The sequence below is a fragment of the Nylanderia fulva genome, unplaced genomic scaffold, assembly GCF_048542155.1.
Source record: "Nylanderia fulva isolate GAGA-0341 unplaced genomic scaffold, ASM4854215v1 Scaffold45, whole genome shotgun sequence".
Taxonomy (NCBI): domain Eukaryota; kingdom Metazoa; phylum Arthropoda; class Insecta; order Hymenoptera; family Formicidae; genus Nylanderia; species Nylanderia fulva.
Window position 1 is genome coordinate 867,495 of NW_028190532.1, and position 23,121 is coordinate 890,615.

Consider the following 23,121-nt stretch of genomic DNA (forward strand, 5'->3'; position numbering starts at 1 on the left):
CCCGAGATAATCGATCCGATCTCGAGAACAGAAGAGCCCGCGAGGCAAAAGAGAGAGAGAGAGAGAGAGATCCCGAGAATTGCATTCTCTTTTTGCCGATTGCAATTCGCCGATTCATTCGGGATTATCGGTTCATATTCCGGGCTTATTGTTGACCCGATACACCTAACCGAGCACGCCGATTAAGCGACCTACATACGTGCGAGCACCGTCCCGTAGAAAATCCTATATTCCGATAAAGTGACGAATGTGGATCCTGACCGCACACAAGGTGATAACTCGGCCATCCTGTTTTCGCGGCAATGTATCACCTTGTTTGCAGCGTAAATTCGACCAAGAATAAGAGAAGGACCCTCTCCTTAACCGAAGTTTGGCAATGTTACGTCGCAAAATTAGAGGGTGATCGTCGCTGTCAGAAAAAAGTTACGGCCTTCTATAGATGTATAAAAATTACGACCTTCCATCATTGATATCATTGACGATTGAAACGAAACACCCTCGAAATGATGACAGAATCACGCCAAAATTGGATACGACGTACGATATTTGAGAATACAATGCGATATCATCAAAAGCATATATAATTTATATTTGACAGCCTACACGCGTATAAAGTGCTATCTGCGCGAAGAAAGAAAAAAGCTAAATTTAGATTTTCCATAAAAAATATAATATTGAAGTATCGCGTTTTTATCTGACGCTATTTTAATTTACTGTTGTCTTTACAGACACGTAAAGAGCTATATATAATAATATCTGAAATATGTCAGGTTTGTTTCATATAAACTAGCATTTTATGCATAAATATAATATAATTAAATAAATAATAATTAAAATCCTATCTTCGCGTAACATTATTCTCTGTCTTGAACTGCACAAGAGGAAGAATAATTTATATATATGCAAATATTTCTATTTTTGTATCGTTTCTTGTTGACTGAAACATTACTGCAATTTTCCGAAAGAAGAAAACAAAGATGTGTCACGTATAGTGTATATAACGTATTACATAAAAAAAAGATTACATCATTATCTGCATGCTGCACGATCAAATATACACAACATAATAAGTTTCTAAACACAACAGAAATCTCGTAACTTCTAATTTACTTAATACTCATCAAATATTTTGATATTAAACATAGAAAATATTTAAATAATTTAATTACGTAATCATTTTTAAGTATACTAAATGACAAAATAAATATTTAAAATTCAATTAAGCAATAAAAATTAATAAAATAACCCAAAGTAAAATATAATGAAATACAACCAATATATTATGTATATTATGTGGTTACTTACAAAAAAAAACAGAATAAATAAAGAAATTCTCGAATTAAAATTAATAGTATGAAAATAAGTACGAATAAAGGTAACAAAATATTCGAGAAATGCGATGAGACAAATCGAATTTTCGAAACCTTTCAATCTTTGATCGATGATTATCGATTATATATTTAAACATAATACACGAACCTCGAGATTAGCTTGAACTTAAATGTTACGCAAGAATTATGATGCGGATTAAGAAGGAACACGTTCAACCGGTTCAACAACATTTTCACGAGATTTATGAATCACGACAAAATCCTATTTTATTTTTTTTCCAAGTTGTCGTGCGATGTACAAAATATATCCTGTTCCAGAATAAATGCTTGATTCAAAATAGAAGTTTCGATCTATACACATGAAAATCGTGACATTTTGTTTCAGCGTGCGACGAAGCGCGCTTTAATTTTTAATTACGCGAATGAAAAACCCAGTTCTCGTTTTAGTTCCTGACATACGTCAATGTTTCAGCAGATGGACAAACAACTTCATCGCAGTAATTATATTTTGACAGAATAAAATGCACGCATTTGCCGCGGAGAGCTTTTTATAGAAGCATTCAAACAAATGTTTATATTTAAAATATATTATCTTGATAAAATAATATATTTATGTCATACAGTAGAATAATACAATATCTCTAGATAATGCCAATATGAAAGAAAATGTCAACTTCTTTACACAACCTCGTCCTCGAATAATCTTAACATTCTAATTGAATAAAATTATCAAATATGTATATATAGGAAAAACTATGATAGTATTTTATGCGCAAGGTTAATGCATGTTTTAATACTTATATAATACTTTTAATATTTTATACTCAAAATGGCTATACTCCTAAGATCCTATTGACAAGCTAATTTTCCGAAATTTTTTTTCTAAATAAGTGCATGTGATATTATCAATTATGTACTTTCAACTGAGATTTGTATTTGCGTAATTCGTGATAAATATAAGTTTAGTAATATAAATAAGTCTAATAATGCATATTTGTATGTATTAGATTAGGGGATTATATTCGTTGAATTATTTTCAATCACTGTTACCTCTATCATATTAATAGCATCGCTCCTTTTAGTTTAAATCTCTTTTACACTTCCTGTACTTAAAATAAAACGAGTATATGTTTACGCGCGCTTGGAAAAAAAGGAAAACAAGTATATAAAATGTTACTAAAAAGGATAGTCCTATAATTAAACAATCTTTAGTAATCAAATTGTATTATTTTTTCTATCGTTAATTACTAAATAAATATAACAATATAACAGTTATATTTTTTTATTCAATAGGTCATTTAATCATACTAAAAGCTCAATAGGTTATTTAATCATACCAAAAGCTCTAGAAATTTCTAAAAAAAAATATACACAAAATTTTAGACATACTTGATACAAATTAATGGAAAACGTCACAATAAAGCTATATAAATGAGACACGCATGAAATGTCATCATTCTCAACACGAGATGATTTTAAAACTTTAATCAATTTGGATCACCATACAATGGTCGTGAATCAGTCGGACTGAATAATATTGAATTTTATCGAGACAATTTTGTTATTATTATTATTATTATTATTATTATTATTATTATTATTATTATATTGTAGCGTGATTTATGAAACGCTTTAAGATGAATCTTGTCAAGCGCAAAATAATATAAATAAAAATTGTGATAAACCGACAATAGTATTTTTTTATCATTAGAAAATTTAATGATTATACAAATAACTCGCGTAAAATCTCGTAGAATATCCTATCATTAATGTTTCAATCAAAAAATTATACATATTATAATTCTAAATTTCAGAGACTCATTATTGAAACTCGTATATCAGATTTCTCTCAATGCCAGCTTCTTATTTCAGCATAAAAAGATCATAAAGACTTATCTTGAATTCGCTGATTGTGCTTGAATTGCGGTTTTTGGGTGGAATATTATTTCAAATCCCATGTGTGTGTGTGTGTGTGTGTGTTTGTATGTATGCGCTGAATTATCTTTTGCAGCATTTTCCAAGGCTTCTACACGAAAGCACATCGATCGAAATTCAGCCTTCAAAATATACATGTAACGTAACACACAGAGAATTATATAAAGTTATAGCTTGACGCAGCAAAAACATGCCATCATCTTACCGAAAGAAAGAGAGAGTTGAGTTCACTGAATTAATTAGAATCCATGACAAGTTTACTGTTACTAAGCAGAATTTTTATACAGTTCAATACTTAACTACACCACATTTTATCCATCTTCAAATATGGATTAAAACTTGATAAAAAATAATCTTTTTTTTATTTTTTATAATTTTACTATATAATGCAGCATGCGTTTATTGAATAGAGAGTCTATTGATTAGAGAGAATATCTCGTTATATCTGTGTTATAATTAAGTCCGTTTAATTTGATATGTTTTAATCCTCATTTACAGTTTGATGAAATTAACGTCACGTTATCAAGGTACAATATGAGTGACACTTTAAGAGTATAAATAAAAAAGAAATTGTGTTACAGGAGGAGCTTATATTTTCTCGTTTGCATTTTCTAAAAGTGCCTACGCGTAGCCGTGTCGCGAAGATCAGGTTGCAACGTTACCGCGTTACATACAACAAGCATCTAGTCAGGATAGGCCATACGATACTAACGAAGTGTCTCACAAGGCCGAGAATGAAAGCGAGACGGCAGAGTCGAAAGACGCAGAAGACCTCGACGAAGCAAGCGTTCCTTCTCGGTGAACCGAGAAACGCGAACTCTTCCGTAAACGTCAGAGGTAAAAAGGAGATGGAGCATCTGCTTTGTACTCTGAGCCGCGGAAACCAATCCTATCTTCCACGTAAAGAGCGCGACTATCTACTAAGAGAAAGAGCTTCTAAGAAGAATCATAAGGCAGGCGTTCTTCGTTTAACTGCTTAAAGTGCAAGGGTGAGCGATACGCTCTGTTGGATACTTCGTCGATTGGATCCGCCGCGTTTGATAGCATTTAATGTCTGATTGCAGCGCTTCTGGGTTGGGAAACCAGTTCCTGGGAAATCGACGGCGAACCGATAGATATGTCGTCGTCTTCGTCGTCTTGGCAAGCGTCTTGCGACTGGCTCAATGTAGCAATTATTGGTGTTCACGGTCTCTCGACGCGGAGGAACTAGCTTAATTGAAGAATTAGTTTAGGAACAGGGAGCGCTGCGCCAGGACCTCTCCTCAAACTCAACGCTCGCGCTCCCGGGAGGAGCTCGAGAAACACGTTCAAGATCGCGTCTCGTGTATAATCGGGACCTTTACGCGCTCCAGGAATACGGCAACATCAAGACGCCGAGAGTGACGATAATGAATCTCTTCGATGAGCACTTTACGAGATATACATATAAACGGTTAACACCGAGTAAAATGCAAAATAATTTGCGTGAAAAAAATGTGAAAAATATTACAAGAAAACGCGGCTGATATTATAACAAAATATGAGAATGTATGTACGTGTAATTGTTTGAGAATCAATGTATATACAATACATTATAAATTATATACTAATATTATATTATGTATAGGTATGAGTTATATAAGAGATAAAGATGACACAATAATTTTGCGAAACTTTAGAGATCTGCAATAACTTGTTTTTCTAAGGAAGCAGTCGAACCAACACTTCTTCCGTTTGTTAGCGTGTTATGATACGTTCGATAGTTCTTCATGCACGACTTTAAGTGGGTTAAGACGCAGTACAACTATACCGTATTGCTGTAAAACTCGGAGTTATGGATTGTTAAAGTATATCAACGCTTATACATGCGAAACAAACACTATTGAACTTGAACAATTGACTGATGATTAATCGATACTATTTTCCTTTTAAATATTAGATATAGACTTTATTAAATAATAACATTTAATGATTATATGTACATGCTATTAAATAATGCAAACTCCTTCGAAAAATTTGCACCATTTAATCATGTATCTATATAATCAATTGAAAGGAAATCGACGCGATTATTAATATAATCATAAATGTAAAAAAAATGTTCATTAAAATTTCTCTTTCTGCCGGAGCTATATTATTTAATGTTTATGTATAAAATATAGAAACATCATAATAAAAAAAGAACTGTGACTGTGTAAACATAAAATATAGTATTAATATAGAATATTAATTACCTTTCGAGTCGATCAATTTTCTCCATATAAATCGCACTTACCTTTTTGCATCTGTAATAAGCAAAAAGGCAAGGAAGAAGGGCAGGTTTATAATTCAGGAAAGAATATTTCTTGCAAATCAGTTACCTGCAAACAGAAAAAATTCAGTGTAACTATTTAATTAGTTTATTTGCATTTATCGTATAATCACTCGTAAAAGTAACAGGGATACGTAAACAATTAGTTCGAATTAGCTTAAATACAAACAGCCTAAACACATCTTTTCTATTTCCTTTTCGTACCATTAAGAATATATTCACACAGACAAATTTTGACCACGATTCGCAATTACGAATATCACTTTATTCCACCTTTCTCGCATTATTACTCTTATATATTTATACATATACAATCGACCCGTATATTGATGTCGGCTAGCCGAAAGATCGGCCGTAAATTCTTCTCCATCAGGTACGTCCTTAAGGACGTCTAATCTAATTGTAAGAGTCGAAATTCGACTATTGAAAAGTGAAAAATGGAGATAGAATCAGGACACGAGAGATTTTAATACAATTGATTTGTTTGAGATAAGAAAGTAAATAGTCAAACAAGATTAACTACATATAAGATGTTAAAACCACAAGTTCGCATTTAGCATCGTGCGAAAATTTATGTTAACTCCAATGTTTTATATCGTCACCTATATCAAGCCTTATTACAATTAAAAATGATTTAAAAGAGGTTATATGCTAATCAGAATTAATGATCCAGTTTAATCTCGAACTCGCTGTGGATAGAACGTGCAACACACGCCATGCAAACAGTCGTACATGTCAGAATCATCGCAATCGTGATTATTGCTTCTCAAGTGGTTGTGTACTCCACTGAAATATCTCCTAACAATCGTCTTAATCACCCATTGCAGGAGTGTATTTTACATATAGACACACGATGTTTGCACAACATGTAGCATACAGAAGCTCACCTCGATGGACGCTGAAAAATCGCCTATAGTATCGACGTAAAAAGGCCTATTTAACAGAACATAAAACGAGACGATTGCACTTGGAAATATACTTAAATCATATACATGAAGAGCCCACGGAGTCCTATTCGCTAATGTGATCGTGCTTATAGCTATCTACGCGAATTATTACAGTATTACTATTACAGATTTTCGTATTGATCTGTCGCCGAAACGATCGGAAGACTCACTCGATCTCTCATTTGATACTCTTAAGAATGGCACATGGCAATCGTGATGTATGAAAAAGACACATCTTTTGTACCACCATTTTTGCAATATATCGTACTTTTCGATATACAAAATGCTAGAACTTGATGCAAATCATTAGTTTGTCCTGACAGTTTCTCTATTTTTCACTTATACCATCTCGTATCGACTGATGTGTGATTTAACATAAATGTGAATTATAAACGTTCAATAAAATATGCACAATGTGATTAAAAGTCTTTGACATTTAACTTCACAATAATGTGAATGATATCTGAAAGCGTGATGCTCTTTTCGAAATCGGTTTAAAAATCGCATGAGATGCCATTCATACTTCGCCTAATAGCAGTCATGAATCATTCGCTACAGCCTGATTCATTAACTAATCGAAGATATGCATATGCTTAGCTTATGTGATACTATGCTCTTTTGCTCTCTTTCTCTCTCTTTCTTTCTTATAGTTAGTAATATATATGAAGGCTAGAGACTTGGATTTCCCGCGCAGAACAATGATATCATGGAGAACATAAGAGTCGTATGTATTTAACTAGTTGTTGCTGTAATTTGCAAATTAAGCTTCACCACTGCCACTCAATGGGAGATGATAAATAAATAAATCAGCGATAACGAGAGCTAATCGATCTCGGGACCGCATTGCGCAAGTTCATCGAGAATATACTTGACGAGATTGAAGCAACAGACGATATTATTATAATTCATCGAGCTGTCGAAAAATATCTGCGCTTAAATTAATAAAAATAAATATATATGCAAATTTATGAGAAGCTAAAATTAAATTTACGATTTTATAATAATATGTATAATTTTATTTCTTACATAAAATTGCAAATCGGTATGAGAACAGTATATATGTGCAAATTTTTAATAATGTTATTTTCGATTAATGTCCTGAAAATATTATGTTTTTAAATTTATGCGCATTTTAAATGCATGCGGCATATATTAACTTTCAATTGTAAAATTATACAATGTTCTTATTTAAATTTTAAAAAACGTGTCGCCGTAATTAATATCTAATTATAATTGTATATTGTAAAATTTTTTCTTCAAGATAGATCTTCAAAAAAATTTGGCTTACAATTTTGTTTTTGCGTTGATTTTTTTTTTGTTTAGGACAATTATAAGAAAATAAGATTATTTGAAAAAAAGAAATCAGAATTGCATACAAGTCTTTTTATGATGATCCAAAGCGATGACTGTCTTAAAAATCGTGCGTATGTTTACGAATTAATGAAAATCGCGCTTCGTGCCCTCGAACGGGAGTTCGCAGCTAACAATTGGCAAGTCACGCACACTCGTTTCGTTGAATCGAATGCCTTAAGCATTCAAATTGTCTTCCTGTCATTACATGCGATGCTTACCGAGGTTGACCATCGCGTAACGTAAACGAGAAGTGCGGTTTGTGGTTGTTAGACGCGTGAAACATTTTCTGACGTGGAGCAAAAATAAGAAACTTCATCATTTATAAGATCTAATAATTTAAATATTTTTCGCGTTAGCATGTTGATCTCGTATATAAAACATACATAATAAAAATAAATATCTATAAAAATTCCACTCTAAAATATATGCATATAATGAAATTTTTTAATAACAAATATATAAAGTAAAAAATGTTAATAATTATATAAAGATGCGCATGTATGCGATTATAAAAATATTTTTTAATAATCTGAGTGTTAATCATTTAAGACGCTCTGCTAATCCGTGTAAATTTTATTATATACTTAAATAATTATTGCACTTTCGATTTCTATTCTCATTTTATGTTTCAACAAGATTTACTCGATCTGTTTAACATCAATCTGACTTGATTATCACAAGGATAACCGGATAGCATTGTTTTACTCTTAATGAAAATTTCCTTTCTGCTCTAATAGAGATCAGAATTGCAAAAGACTAGATATTCTTTATAGATTATATCAATATGTAATATGCAATACACGGCGCAAAAAATTACTTCACATAAATAACATGCACATAAATATAATCCTCGCTTTCTAGGAATGATACGCCACTGTCGTGACAGGAATAACGAGGACGTCACACAGCGATGTAACTCTTGCACGCGTGTGCGATGCACTTGGATCGGTCACGGGCATTTAATTCACCTCATCCGTGCGATATATATAGGGGTTGAAAGCCAAAATTATGTAAATTAGCATTTTCACAGATTACGTTGAAAAGAAAATTCCGATGGATTTATAAATTACGGTTTATATTTGGAATACTACGCAAGTATATATGTAAAAATAATGAAAAGAATTTTTTTGATCAAATTGTCTGTCCATTTTTTTGAAAATATCGACAGTTTCAAATCTGCGTGATATTTTTTATTATCAATTCCTTTATAATTATGTCAATTGTAAAAAAAAATGAAATTGATGGAACTATATACGTAAGACACAAAAATGTACAGTGACGATATAAAGATATTAATGAAACCAAATGGGAAATTCTCCCAACTAGATTTTATTAATTTTATCATATTCGAACAAAATGAGGAAACTTAATCACGTTCATTCACGATATTAATAATGTAACGAGCGTGCATTCCATGAATTAATGTCGTACAACTAACAATAGATATCGCGAATACCTCGCTTTCGCACGACACACACAGATTGGACCCTATGCAACAAATTACATAATCGAGAACAAATGGCATTCCGCCGTATAATTCTGAGATATTTGCGAGATCTCGTCAGATCATACGATATCAAATCTATGTAGGTATATCTACCAAACACGAAAGTGAGAATTAGACGAGAAAACCGTTTTATTTATTCTTTTTTTTTCAAGATTTTATCTACAAACATGAAAGTAACATTGTACATTTAAACGGTGATAATGCATAATTTTGCGATAAGATGACGCGATGATAATCATACTATTTGCATGTCGAATGAAATATATGTATATATATGATTTGACACGAGCATCACTGATAAGACTCGAATAAACTTTTCCAGCGCGGTTACAACGAGAGTTAATCCTCTCGACCATAATTTGCATAAAAGTGCATTTCAAACATCGTGACGAAGAATGGTACGACGTAAGTAATGGTAGGGACGTATGCGCTTAATAAAATGTCATCGACCACAAATTATGTGTCGTGTTGATAATCTATGGGTTTTGACTCACCTGGAGCGGTGTCATGTAAAGTATAAATGCGCATAAATCAAATAGATAAATTGCCTTGTATGACAAATAAAAATATTTTCAAATTCGGCGGTATTATATAGATGATTTTATCAATGATAAAAAATGACATAAGAAATTATATATATATATATATATATATGTATTATTATTGATTTTTTCTCCTATTAAAGCAATAAAAGTGATAATGCGAGATAACATATTTACAAAAATATCAGTTTTTATATTCGAAAGAAAATCCTATATATTTTTCGAAAATTGATTATGGAAAATATCTCTTTCGTAAATAAAAATATTTAATAAAATAGCGTGTCGTAAAATAAAAACGTCAACCAACATTATCGCATGAAACGCGGATAATTTTATCAGAGATATCCCCGAAGATATATCTTTTTATGTTGTTCAAACATTAATTCGTAACACATCGTAGTAATACTATGATTGTTCGGCACTCCCCACGACAGTGTGTCAATTTTAGCCGCGTCGCGTCGACAGGTTATAGTAGTACCAAGGTCGTGCCGTTGGCTTTTCTCTCGATTCTCGCCATCGTCGTGCTATTCCGAGGATTTTCTGAAATTTGTCGCGCAGCACTAGCTATCGTAAAATACACCGATATGTATATGTATTGGATGTCCCCGATTTTATCCGGCGCACAAAATAACTTATAAAAATTAAACAGAAATTAATTATATAATTTTTTTATTTTCTATTGTATTTCTTATCTTTTTTCAAATTGATTTGGAATGTTAGCAGCAACAAGATTATTTTTGAATACTTTTACTAATCAAATTTTATTAATATATATTGTATGTATTTTTACGATAATTTAATATCATTTGTAATTTATTATTGAATATGGCATTTTATTAAAGTTAAATATTATTAATTAAATTTGGAAAGCGATATAAGCATCAGCATCGAAAATACAGAATGTTTTATGATCATTGATTTTAATTTGAAATGATATATGCACATATATAAAAAATATACATATATTATATTCTCTAGCTAAAATTAAAAAATTGAAAGATTTTCCTTTAATTAAAAATAAGTTATCTCTACAAAATCTCTTAAAGTATATTATTAGTTTGAGATTTATTATTAATTACTAAGATATTTAGTATCAAATATTTTAAAGATGCACAACGAATTATTTCCCTTAAAATGTTTCTTTAGAAAAAAATTAATTTCAAGTTTGCACGTCGAAAAGTATGTCATTGAAATTAAAATATAGAGAAAAGAAAACGAAAGAGAGAGAGATAGCATTTTACGGCATTATGTGTTAAAACGGAGCACAAACGGTGTGATAAACTTTTGTTGACGCAGTATGCATCCTCGTCCGAATGTGTAGAAAATATAGACGACGAGATCGCATAAGCACGAAATCTCGTCGACATGCCAGCAGTACCGTTACATCGTGTCGCACGTTGGTGTCAGTGACATCAACGTTTAGGGTTACCAGGACGTTTTAATTGATCCGTAGGCCAATTTATTTTAATGTGTCTTCTGTCATTTTCCACTTGACTAACATGAACGTTAGTTTGAACTCCAAATGAGAAAGTTTAATTATCGCTGCGAGAATTGATGAAATATAATTAGCCTCTCAATAACTTGGGCAAAAAGGGAAACTTCAAACTACCACTTTTATACAATATTACGTAACTTGTTTCGTAATTGTTAATAATTTACACGCGTGTGTATCGTTCAATCAATCGTCTCGCGATATATTTACATCTGTGAGCAACGAGTCCACACTTTCTAGAATTTTATACCGTGTCACGATTGCGAACTTCACAGGTCGATATGATCTCCTTTCCAACGAGTTGAACTTACATCCTAATCGGAAGTAACCCGGTTTCCGGCGAGGTTCGACCCACTTGTTTCTTGAGTTACGCCCTCAGTAACTCTATCCACATTGATCACGTCGTAGCATCGCGTTATATTATCGATTCGTCTTTTGTCCGATAAGAAATAATCGCGATCGCATCGAGTAAACAGTGTAATATGGCACGAACGCAGATCCGGATCTCGTCATTTCCGTGACAATGGCGTAACCCACGAATATATTTTTCCGACTTCATCCACTCTTGCTTCCGAGCTTATTACCATCTTACACAAACGGTGCCGTTTCATAGATTAATTGCATCGACAAATTGCAATGCGGCTAAAATTCACGAATATATAAATGTTGGTATATATTGGAGCTCCGAAAAAAATATATATGTTAAAATAACAGGGAAAAAATTACAAACTCAATAAATATTTAAATAAATTTCTATAAAACATGTAACATTCAAAATTAATTGCAACTTGATGAATTGCATTTATCCAAAAGTCTATACGGATACCATAAACTTAGAAGAGCAATAATAGTCTTAATAAAATAAAAACTTCAAACTGCGACAAAATAAAATAAATAATCGAGAACGTATTTTGAAATAATTTCAAGATAGAAAAAAATGCAAATATCGTTTAACACGAGATATATGCAATTTAATACATTTCGACATAGAATCTGCAAAAAATGCATGTCGTACGCATGTGAACAGAGATATTATCATTCGGAAGAGCCGCATTACATGACGCTCCCGTTCGTGATTGCGAAACGCGAAGCGGATTCGGGTCGACGATCGCACGCTGATCGGCGGCGAATGATGAAGTAGATTGGAGAGGATGCGGATGGGAAACGCGCGCGCGCGCACGCGCGTGGCATATCGTGATGTATGTATGTATGAACCACGGGTGGCACGTGATACAAAAATATGGGACAAAGAAAAAAAATGAAAGAAAAGAGAGAGAGATCAAGCACGAAATGTGTGTGCGCCATGTAAATTATACAATTTTTACAATAGGATTTATTTAAATTAATATTTACAAAAAAATGAGATTTATATATACACACATATATATATGCATATATATATATATATATATATATATATATATATATATATATACATATATATATATATATATACATATATATATCGATTAATTAATTCGATCAACTCATCGACTGCTAGATTCGGGTAATACGAGTCCGATTTTCGGGGATGCCTACGTGTATAATCGCATTTATAGCGGCTAACAATCGGCTACGATTTACAAACATAATAATCACAAGGCGAGAAAAATCCTCACTTTACAATACTCCTCGATGCAAAATAGCGATAATATTGGTTTTTTGTATATTTTTTTCTCTCTCGTTAATTCTTTTTTTTTATTCTTTTACTTTTACGCACAGATATATCCCTATGTCGTGTCCCTATACACGTACAGACAAGTTAAAACTTTACTTCACTCGTACGAACTTTGGCGTAACATCGTTAGCGGACAATTACTATTAATATATTATTATTATTATTGTTGTTATCATTATTTATTATATATTTATAATTAATATTATTATTAACATTATATATTCACCGTGCACACACGATCCTCGTCTTCAGCGCATAAAAACGATTTAATGCGTGTGATCGCACACACAACACACATACATGCATACATGTACACAGACAAAACATACACACCCTCTCTCTCGATTTTTACAAGTATGACGAAATGAATCGTTTCGCTTTGTTTTGCTCGCATTCAAATCCGCTCGCAAATACACTCCTCCTTCTTCTTATCGTCGCATCACTATAAAACTGACGGAAATTAGAGTTTTCGGTAAACCAACTAAAGACTCATGTATATATGCTGCAGTTTAAATGGCAAGTTCCATTTCAGACCTAAGACATACTTCAGCGTACACGTGACTTTAGTATCTTCACTGTATTAAGAAGACGATATATCATGGCATTTTCATGGCTACAACGGAACACCATCGGAGATACATACTTTATGCACAGCGTACATATAATATACATATAATAAAGTATATACCTATATATATCAATCCATCAACGATTCACGATTCATACACATGAAAGAGGAGTGTAATGGGAGTTTGATCGGCCGAGGACAATATATTGATTCGGAGCGGGCCATCTTGACGGAAAGGAGCGTCCCTTGAATGAAAACGTCATTATTCTTGCATCGATTTTTCCAGCCCAACTTCTCGTAATTCGAGCCCGTCTCCCGACATCCAATCTCTCGCGCGATTTCTCGTGCGCGCTTAAGTTCACTCAAACCGTCAGTTATTCTCCGAGAAATCTCGCGTTGAAATTGGATGACCGCGCGAGAATGCGACCGGAGGATCCTCAATGACATTCCGCGGATCCTTCACGGAACATTTCGTGATACTATATACATATATCGAAGAGAGTCCGCAATCTCGCTTTATACCCATCGCAAGAGACTGAAGATCGTGTCTAGGATCACGAGATGTCAAAATTCGTAGCTTATCCTAGTGTGACACGTAAGATCTACGCTTGCGAATCACGTACGAGAAAAAGACAGAAACATGGGTGGACGCAGTATTTATTTTTGCGATCGGAGAGCGTGAATAATATAATATATATATATATATATATATATATTCTTCTCGTGCGAGATTCGTCAGGACGTATAAGAAATATATATTATATTCTATATATATGTATCGATTTCGCCCAATCCTTCCAAATGTGCACAAATTAAGGACACACACATGCACACACACAACTATGCATATATACATACATACATACATACATACATACACACGCACGCACGCACGCCGAGGAAATCAATAAAATCAGTGTGAGTTACCCAGTTTAGTAACTCCTAGAGGAGCCATTTACTTCGAAGTAACACAGATCAGATCTCTGGGTATAATCTTATTGATTCTTTATAGATTTTCATCTTCTCTCTCATGTGTGTGTGTAATTATGTATTGATATTTATTTGAAAAAATTGCGGCTATATAATTTTTACAGAAAAATATGCTAGGATAAATTGACTAGGATAAATTTGCATTTATCTTTCTATATTCTATAAAAAGGTGCAGTATTATATCAATTTTGCATGTTCATTTTTCACTTAAACCTTCATTGGTTTGATGGAATCACGACCAGCATTTCATGCAATCGCATTATAATTATAATCTGTACTATTATATAACATTATCATAAATTTTTTTTTTCAATATACTATACGCAGACGATAACATAAATAAAATTTTTCTAATCGTTATTTCTTTATAATAAAATATTGTCATATATTAGTAACACGTTTTTTGCGTTATTTTATCGTGTTTTTTCCATTTTTTGTAATAAAATACGCAAATATTATATAATAATTTGCTACGTCTGTTATATCATAAATTTTATTTTCAAAAATAGACAATTCTGGTCGTGACCCGAACAATATTATTTTAACGGACCAATTAACGTTTAAGTTGACTGTTTTTTTCCAAATCCGATTAATTTTCAAAGCAAATAACTCGAACGCGTCACGCACCCTGGAATGAAAACGCCAGTTTAGGGGAAACAAAGGGCCGAAAATAAAATTTCGATGAACGAGGGTTTATCTGCACTGTTTCACTCTCGGTGCTGATTGACGCGACATAAAACAGAAATCGGGAATTTCGACTGGACGCATATAGCTGCTCACGAATTTCTCGTCGGGCGCCGTGAGACGGTTATTTTTGCTCTCTTGTCTGACCGAATTAACGATATTGATGGTGTTTCATCATTTTACGCGATTATTCATTCGAAATCCCACAGATGACAGAACGCGCATGATATATATGTGCGTTATGTTCGCACTTAATGCGTATATATATATGCACACTACGCAAGCGAGAGCGTAATCAGACGGCAGTCCAGTTATATTATGAGTTCGATTAAATATTTGCCAATCTTGTAATCGGATCATTAATCGATGAATCAAAATACACGGATTCGATTCGCAAAGGAAAATTTCGTTTCGCCCTTTCCAATCGCGAGCATATACTCGAGCGTTCGATTCTGTGTCTGATTTTCTGCGAAAATATTTACTCGATATTAATCCTAGCATGCAGGACCAAAAGGTAGAGCTCAATATTAATTATTCTTCAGCATAATTTTATAGTCAATTTATTGCAATGCCATTTTCTTACACTTTTTACTGTTATAAAACTTTTATGATTTACACACACATATACATATATACATATATACATATATACATATATATATATACATATATATATATATATATTTCTGAAATTGTTATATTTTATATTCTTACATTATATCTTTTAGTACTTAAATAACAAATTTTCTAACAATTTTTAATATTTTTTTAATATTATTTAAATATATTACTGTCACAACTCAGAGCTCATTCTGCTAGGATTAACGTCGGACAATGATATACTTTTATACTATATTTTCGGTTCTGATTGTGACTGTCTGATTGTCATTTCATATCTAGACGGTCTTTCGCAATTCTTAAACTTCTAAGCATATCCAATGATAAATATATGGCACTAAGTAGAGACAAGTCTAATTATCGCAAACGAGCAGTTGCTCGCGATTGGCATTTATATCACCGAATATCACACACATGAATACATTTCCTATATCTGAACAGATTTTCACGAGCATCGGTATCGCATAATTCCTATAATCAACGCGAAAAAACATCTCGCATATCGATAATCTTACGAATATATGAAATACTTTAGAAAAAACTCAATAACAAATTTTTGACGTGATTTGGCATCAACTTCGCAATTTAAAAATGAAAATATATTATAAAATAATTAAAAAAAATAACTCTAAATAAACAAATAACAATTTTGAATTTCAGATTTATTTTACCTAAAGCTTAATTGTATTATGAAATGTCAAACTAAACATTGATATTTTCACTAAAAAAAATTAAATCGCTTCAAAAATTTGTCATCAAGTCCTCGATCATTTTTGAATACTGATTATATCTGATTGAGATTTTTTTCAGAAACATCATTCCCGCAATGACTCTTCAATCTCCCATCGCGACTAGAAAGAAAAGGTGGAAAGAGTCGCTTTTTCTGTCCTCTAATATTACATACAGTTATTTAACACATAAAGAGCAAAGGTTTATGCAAAGGAAGTTCGAGTAGAAGACTCAAGGCATGACAATGTGCGGACTCTTGTAAGATTCTTCAGGAAAGTAAATCAAGCGAACACGACGAGACGAAATGAAAAATCGATCAAAGTATTATATGTATAGTCGAGCCTCCCACCCGTAGCAACGACATTTACGAAGTGTTGTCTTGGAAAATGGAAAATTACTGACATCGAAATAGATTGTGCAAGAGATTCTTCGTGCGTCTAACGGCGAATGAAATCGAGAGATCGATAAGAGAAGAGTGTGCCGTATTCCCTCACGAGATTCGTGTTTTATTCCTGTCCGAGGCTATAAATGGGCAAGCTGTTTGATTATTAAATCGCAGATTTTTTTATTAAGCTCGACTTTTTTTTTTCTTTGTTTATTCGACAAGAGAGATTATATAAAGATCGTTGAAAGTTTAAAGCGTTCCATATGCATGAAAAAAATAGTATATTCGTGTAAGCGATATCATACAATAAATTAGAAAAAATTAATAAAAGATAAATCTAAGTAACTAAAACAACATAATGCAGATTGTCACAGCAAGATTGGTCCGGGGATTCGTTTAATCCGTGAATTATCGTTAATTCAAATCTAAGTTCCACGAGATAAAGATGAGTACTCCCGTCTTCTGATTCGATCTATAATAATTCACCACGTGGCGACGCGAATTTCCCTCGAGCAAACTCCTTGAAGTTCGAAAGGAATCATTAGTAAAGAAATCAAAGCCAAGCTCTGTAGAAAAGAACAAATCAAAATTCGTAAATATACCTAAGTGAAATCAAAAACTGACAAAGAGAATAAGTACCATTTCTCAGAAGAAATTTTTTTAACTTATATATTCTTAACTTTTCTCGTTATATTTTTTCACTTTATTTCATCCATCATTACTTTTACTATTTTTATTTTTTATAAGTTCTTTATAATCTTTTATATTTTTTTCTCCAATGTGACACACAAATAACCGAATTTATTTACTAGTATTTATTAAAATAAATACTTTTCATTATTGTTCAAAATATTGTTTATGATTTTTAAAAAATGCGTATTTCATTTTTGTCATTAATAAAAAAAAAATGAGACGTACACTCGAAAATAATATTGATCGTACTTTACGTGTGAAAAAATCGGTTCTGTCGTTCGATCCATTTGCATTCGACCAAAAATATCACTGTCAAACGGATCGATGATCGATTTGAGAGAGAGAAACAAAGAAACAGAGAGAGAGAGAGAGAGAGAGAGAGAGAGACAGAGAAAGAGAAATATATGCAGATTAACAGACAAATACGTCGCGTCGTGCGCGTGAATTACAACGCGCCGAAGCAGAGCTCAATGAAGTGCCTTGTCATTGAACAATTGTCCTCGAAAAGTCAAAGCATTTAAGTATAAACCACTCAAACTAATAGCCATCGAGTTATACGTATATACCTGCTTATCGCGGGCATATACGATTTTATTCGTCGCTCTCAGTCGCGCTAGGATCTGCAAGGACCTTCAAATGAATGATACACATATTTTGATAATTGTATTAACTTAAAAAGCAATTTTTCCTCGAGTCAATCGAATTTATATTTCCACTTTCACCTTTCATATTTCATAGTTTAACGGTGTTAAATTTTTACTTATTATTTATTTCTTTGTTCTCTGTTATATATTTTAATTAAAATAAAATATGACTTTTTTTCTGACATCTGTGAAGACCTAACAGATGTTTAATAATCGCTCTAATGACAGATGAAACGATCGCGAAGTGTCGCTGCATAATTACAATAGTCGTCCAGTGTTCGTTGTCGCATCTGGTATCCAGACGTGGTATCGTTTGCACAAGATTACAATAACGAGCTCTTTCGATACGATGATACCTATTGAGATACTAAAATGTTCAATTAACTATAATATTACTGAATGAAGGAGAGAAAAAATATTTTTTGCGTCAAATTACTATTTCTAATATAAACATTAATATCTTATTAAAGAAGTAAATAAAAAGAAAAATAATATGATGTTAATCTCTGTCTATCTCTTCTTTCTCCCTTTATTTTTTCTGACGTAGTTCTGTCTCTTTCTCTCTGTTTCTTTAACGTGATTATAAAAATCTTATAAATTATTAGTAGTAAAAAAATTGTTTACACTTTCTGCGTGCAATATTCCTCATTATAAAAAAAATACTTTGATATTATATCAGGGTAGCTCTAATTTATCGCAATCAATGAAACAACACGCTTTGAATGTAAAATCGAGATAATAAAATCTATAAAGGAAGAAAAGAATTAAAAGAAAACTTTGTATCAGTGTTATTGTATTGGTCTTTGAGAATATCCATATTAGCCTACATATGTATATGCATTTTATTCTTGGAGACACGAGCTTTCCAAACTCATTCTCGGCGGTAATCATAAATATTTCTAAAGAAATCGAAAATAATTTTATACAGAACAGAAAATTACTAGCGATTTCCTGTTGTTGCATTCAAAGCAGCAGCGAACAAAACATCAAACTAAAAATATTTTTCCAGGCTATACATTTCACGTTTGCACGTGGATAAATATTAAACTGAAATCACAGTGAATATTGCCGAGATTGGTTTAATAGAAGCGTTACTCTTCTGTAAATAATTGATACAATTGCGGGTAGATTTATGATATAAATATTGATATTAAAAAATTAAATAAACGCGCTGAATGTAAAATGTCCGCGTTTCGACAAGTATTTAATTAGTTTTATCATTTCTACACAATTCAACTCTTTGTAAAATTTAAACCTTCTCCGCTCATTCATGCCACCAATATTAGAATGAAAATCGTAAGAGACGAATTCATATATATTTTTACCAAGTTATAATTATTTATAATAACAAGTATAGTTATGGATATTCTCAGATTCTTAAAGTGTGAAGAGTGTATGACAAGATTATATAATCACAGCTTTTCTACTCTTTCAAATCGCACACTAGACGGAAAAACTTATATCCGCGTAAATATTAGAAAATTCAACATGAGAACGCGCAAATAATTCGAATACTTTCTAACAGCTTATCTTGAAAAATTATGCCAGCGATCTATGACATTTAATGAATTCTGCGGCCTTCGGAGGTCGAGTGTTGTGCACGCAAAGCAACGAACTTTATCAAGGTTAACTAGTCTGCAAGCATACGCGAAAAATGCGAGAATTTGTACTCACCTTTTAGACACAAAAGAAAATCACAAAGAATTTCGTTTAATGATTATATCGCGTGATAAACGAAGAAGAGCGTATAATGGCCTTTTATCTCTGCGTTTTATCTATTTGATTATCTTCTATCAGCATGCTTTTATTTATTACATGAAATACCATTTGAAATTATGCAACATTTCAACAAAAATAATTAACAAATTAATTAATTATCGCAATTGTTATTCAATATAAAATTACGATTTTGTCTCAATAATTCAGTAAAAATAATATATAAAATAAACAAAAATAAAAGCAATTTTAATTTTAGAAAAGTTATATTTTATCTGATATAAAAAGTATCAAGAGTATTCCATGTAATAATCTAAAGGTTCAACATCGTTTGATCGTTTATGTAGATGCTGTAAAATTATTCCACATGTAGATATGAAAGACCTCGCACCTTAGAGCAACAAAACAAGAAATTGATTTCTCAAGCGGAGATCTATCCGATTTCGCTTAACAGCATTTTAACAGTATCGCTGCATAACGTAGAATGGATTTCGTCGTCGATAATGGTACTTTTCCACGGCGGATTTCTATTATCGCCCCCTGACTTCTTGATGCCGTTTAAAGACGTCGCGGTCATTCAAATTACGTCATTGCAGCAAAAGTGAGCGATGCGTCAATGAAGTGTTCGACACATGCAGAGACTACTGCCGTTGGAATTGCGTCAAATGTTTACGAACAGCTTCCACTTAGAGCGATATGTCGTGCTACGCGTATCACTCCGCAAGACAAATGGCACGAATCTTCAAGCACGTTGTCGCGATTTGTACGTCGTTTATGAAAACGTCTGTCAGGGTTTTTGCAGAGAAAATAAATGTGATGCGCGTTTCTTTCGTACTAATGCGAGATAAAAATATTCCCGAAAGAAATGATTCCGAGAACGAGATTATTTCAAGATTTTTTTCTCGAATATTAGAAAATTATTATTCTAGAAAAATATTCTAAAAAATATTACTTTTTAAGTATCAGCAAATTATATTCCAATAATTACAATCTTATTAAAAATAATTTTATTGAAATCATATTTCTCGAAAATATATTTTCTAATAATCAGAATATATTTTTCTTCCACATTTTTTTCTTAATATGTAAGAAAAAATATATTCTATTAAAAGAAACTAAAATATCCTTTAGAATAATATTCTCCGAGAATATATTCCCTTTAAGTCGCGTTGCTTCCGCAAATTTGCGGCATGCGTGCGATATTCCATTATAAGTGCTAAAACTGGTGCAGAAGTAAAACGATCTAATACAAACGCGACTGCGCGCATATAAGTTCATAACGCGGCAGATCTAAATAAACTGTTGCGCAACGCGGACTAAAGTGCTTGCTGATAGTCAAATTATGAATATCGGTCTAATCTTCTGTTTACACAGCATATATCCCGCGCGCGTATATATTCTATATTCGTGACTCTCGCGTGAATTTTCGACACATCCAGCCGCGGCAAATGCTGAATGCTCCGTTCTGCGCAGCTATCGCTGCAACGATGTATGTATCTACGTTGTCTCGAAGCGAAATTGATCGTTTAATACGCCGGTCGTAACTTTTACGAGCGCGGTTAAGCATAGGCGCACACTGTACCACTCGTATCGTTAAAATCGTTATCTGCCACCGAGAACGATCTTGCCCGCGCAATATCCCGCCGTCAATCGCGCGTTTCCTCGCTTTAATTCACAACAAATGCTTCCGTTTGCTTTTCTCTTATCGTCCAAGCACTTTGAAGACTCATTCCAACGTATCGAACGACAAAAATCTCAAGTATAAGACGTAGAAAATCTTCGATTATGTACGACCCCATCAGCTGTGTCGTTGACAGAGCCAATCAGTATAAAATATATCGAGGAGAAAAAAAATACCTGGTAAATTTAAATTCAATTCTTCTTTTTTTTCTCTCCGTATATAGATTGAATAATTCGTAATTAAAATTTAAAAATAAATATATCTCTCTCTCTCTCTCTCTCTCTCTCTCTCTCTCTCTCTCTCTTTTTCCCTGCGCGAATTAACCGCCTCTAATTTTGTCGAACAGACCATTCGATCGAGGGTTTACATTTATTCGGTATCATGAAACAATCAGAGCAATTATCGATATCAGAGCAATTATGCCACTGGGTAAGAGATGCAAAGTAATGAATTATCGATGCAAACTCGAAAGTAATTGGCGTACCTTTGTAGGCGCGTAGGATGAAAGAGGGGGCGAACTTAATCGAGATAGAAATATATAGATGCAATCAAAGGCGGAACACGACATATGGAAAGAGGAGTTCGCGAGATACAAGAGCTACGTATGGGCAAGAGACAAATTTTGCACGGCGCAAAAATGTCACACTGGCTGGCTTCTTTATTGTTGCGCGAATGCTTCGGGCCGTTTGGCGAAGCTCAACGGCGCGCGCTCATCGATTATCGATGGAGGTTTCTGTCACAAGAAAAGGACAAAGGTAATTCAAATTGCGGTTACGCTGAACAACGAAAGTCATGATCGACTAGTAAATTTCTATGTTATCTGTCGCTCGTATCGTACACACATATATGAAGGAAAGCTACAGCTCCGAATCATCGCCATAGCTTCTTTTTTTAGCTTCCGAGTCTGTGGAAAAAAATGAAATTTTTCTATTTCTCTCATTTCGAGGCAAGGGCTTGTCCGCGGACTACTATTTACCGCAAATTTATTATGTGCGACATGGAATGTCTTAGCACGGAATTAAGCCTTAAATTAAATTTGTGTCAAGGTAAAGTCGATTGAAATAAATTGCGAGACGAGGTTCCGTTATCTAGTTTCCTTGAGATCTTGATTCGTTGCAACTTTTTCATTGTTAACGTTAAGTAACATACCGTTCAAAGGATCACCGGTTTCCTTAGCTTATCCCTCCAAGCGTCTATATTCGAAAGAATGTTCACAGTTTCTGGAAATTCCTGCATAATCGCGTTGTTCTTTTCGTTCCATCTCACGGCGCCCTTTATTTCAAATCGTTAGAAAGTCGTAAACGTTCGTTCGCGGAATCAAGCTTGACGATAATAATA

At 33.0% G+C, this 23,121-nt stretch overlaps 1 long non-coding RNA gene across 1 annotated transcript in view; it reads right to left on the minus strand.

Moving 5' to 3' along the window:
• Positions 1-5,485: 5,485 nt before the first annotated feature.
• LOC114943241 (uncharacterized) overlaps positions 5,486-23,121 on the minus strand; it is a 42,275-nt gene continuing 24,639 nt past the window's right edge. Inside the window, exon 4 of the long non-coding RNA XR_014925615.1 lies at positions 5,486-5,605. This is a non-coding gene — a long non-coding RNA (uncharacterized LOC114943241). The remainder of the gene's footprint in view (positions 5,606-23,121) is intronic.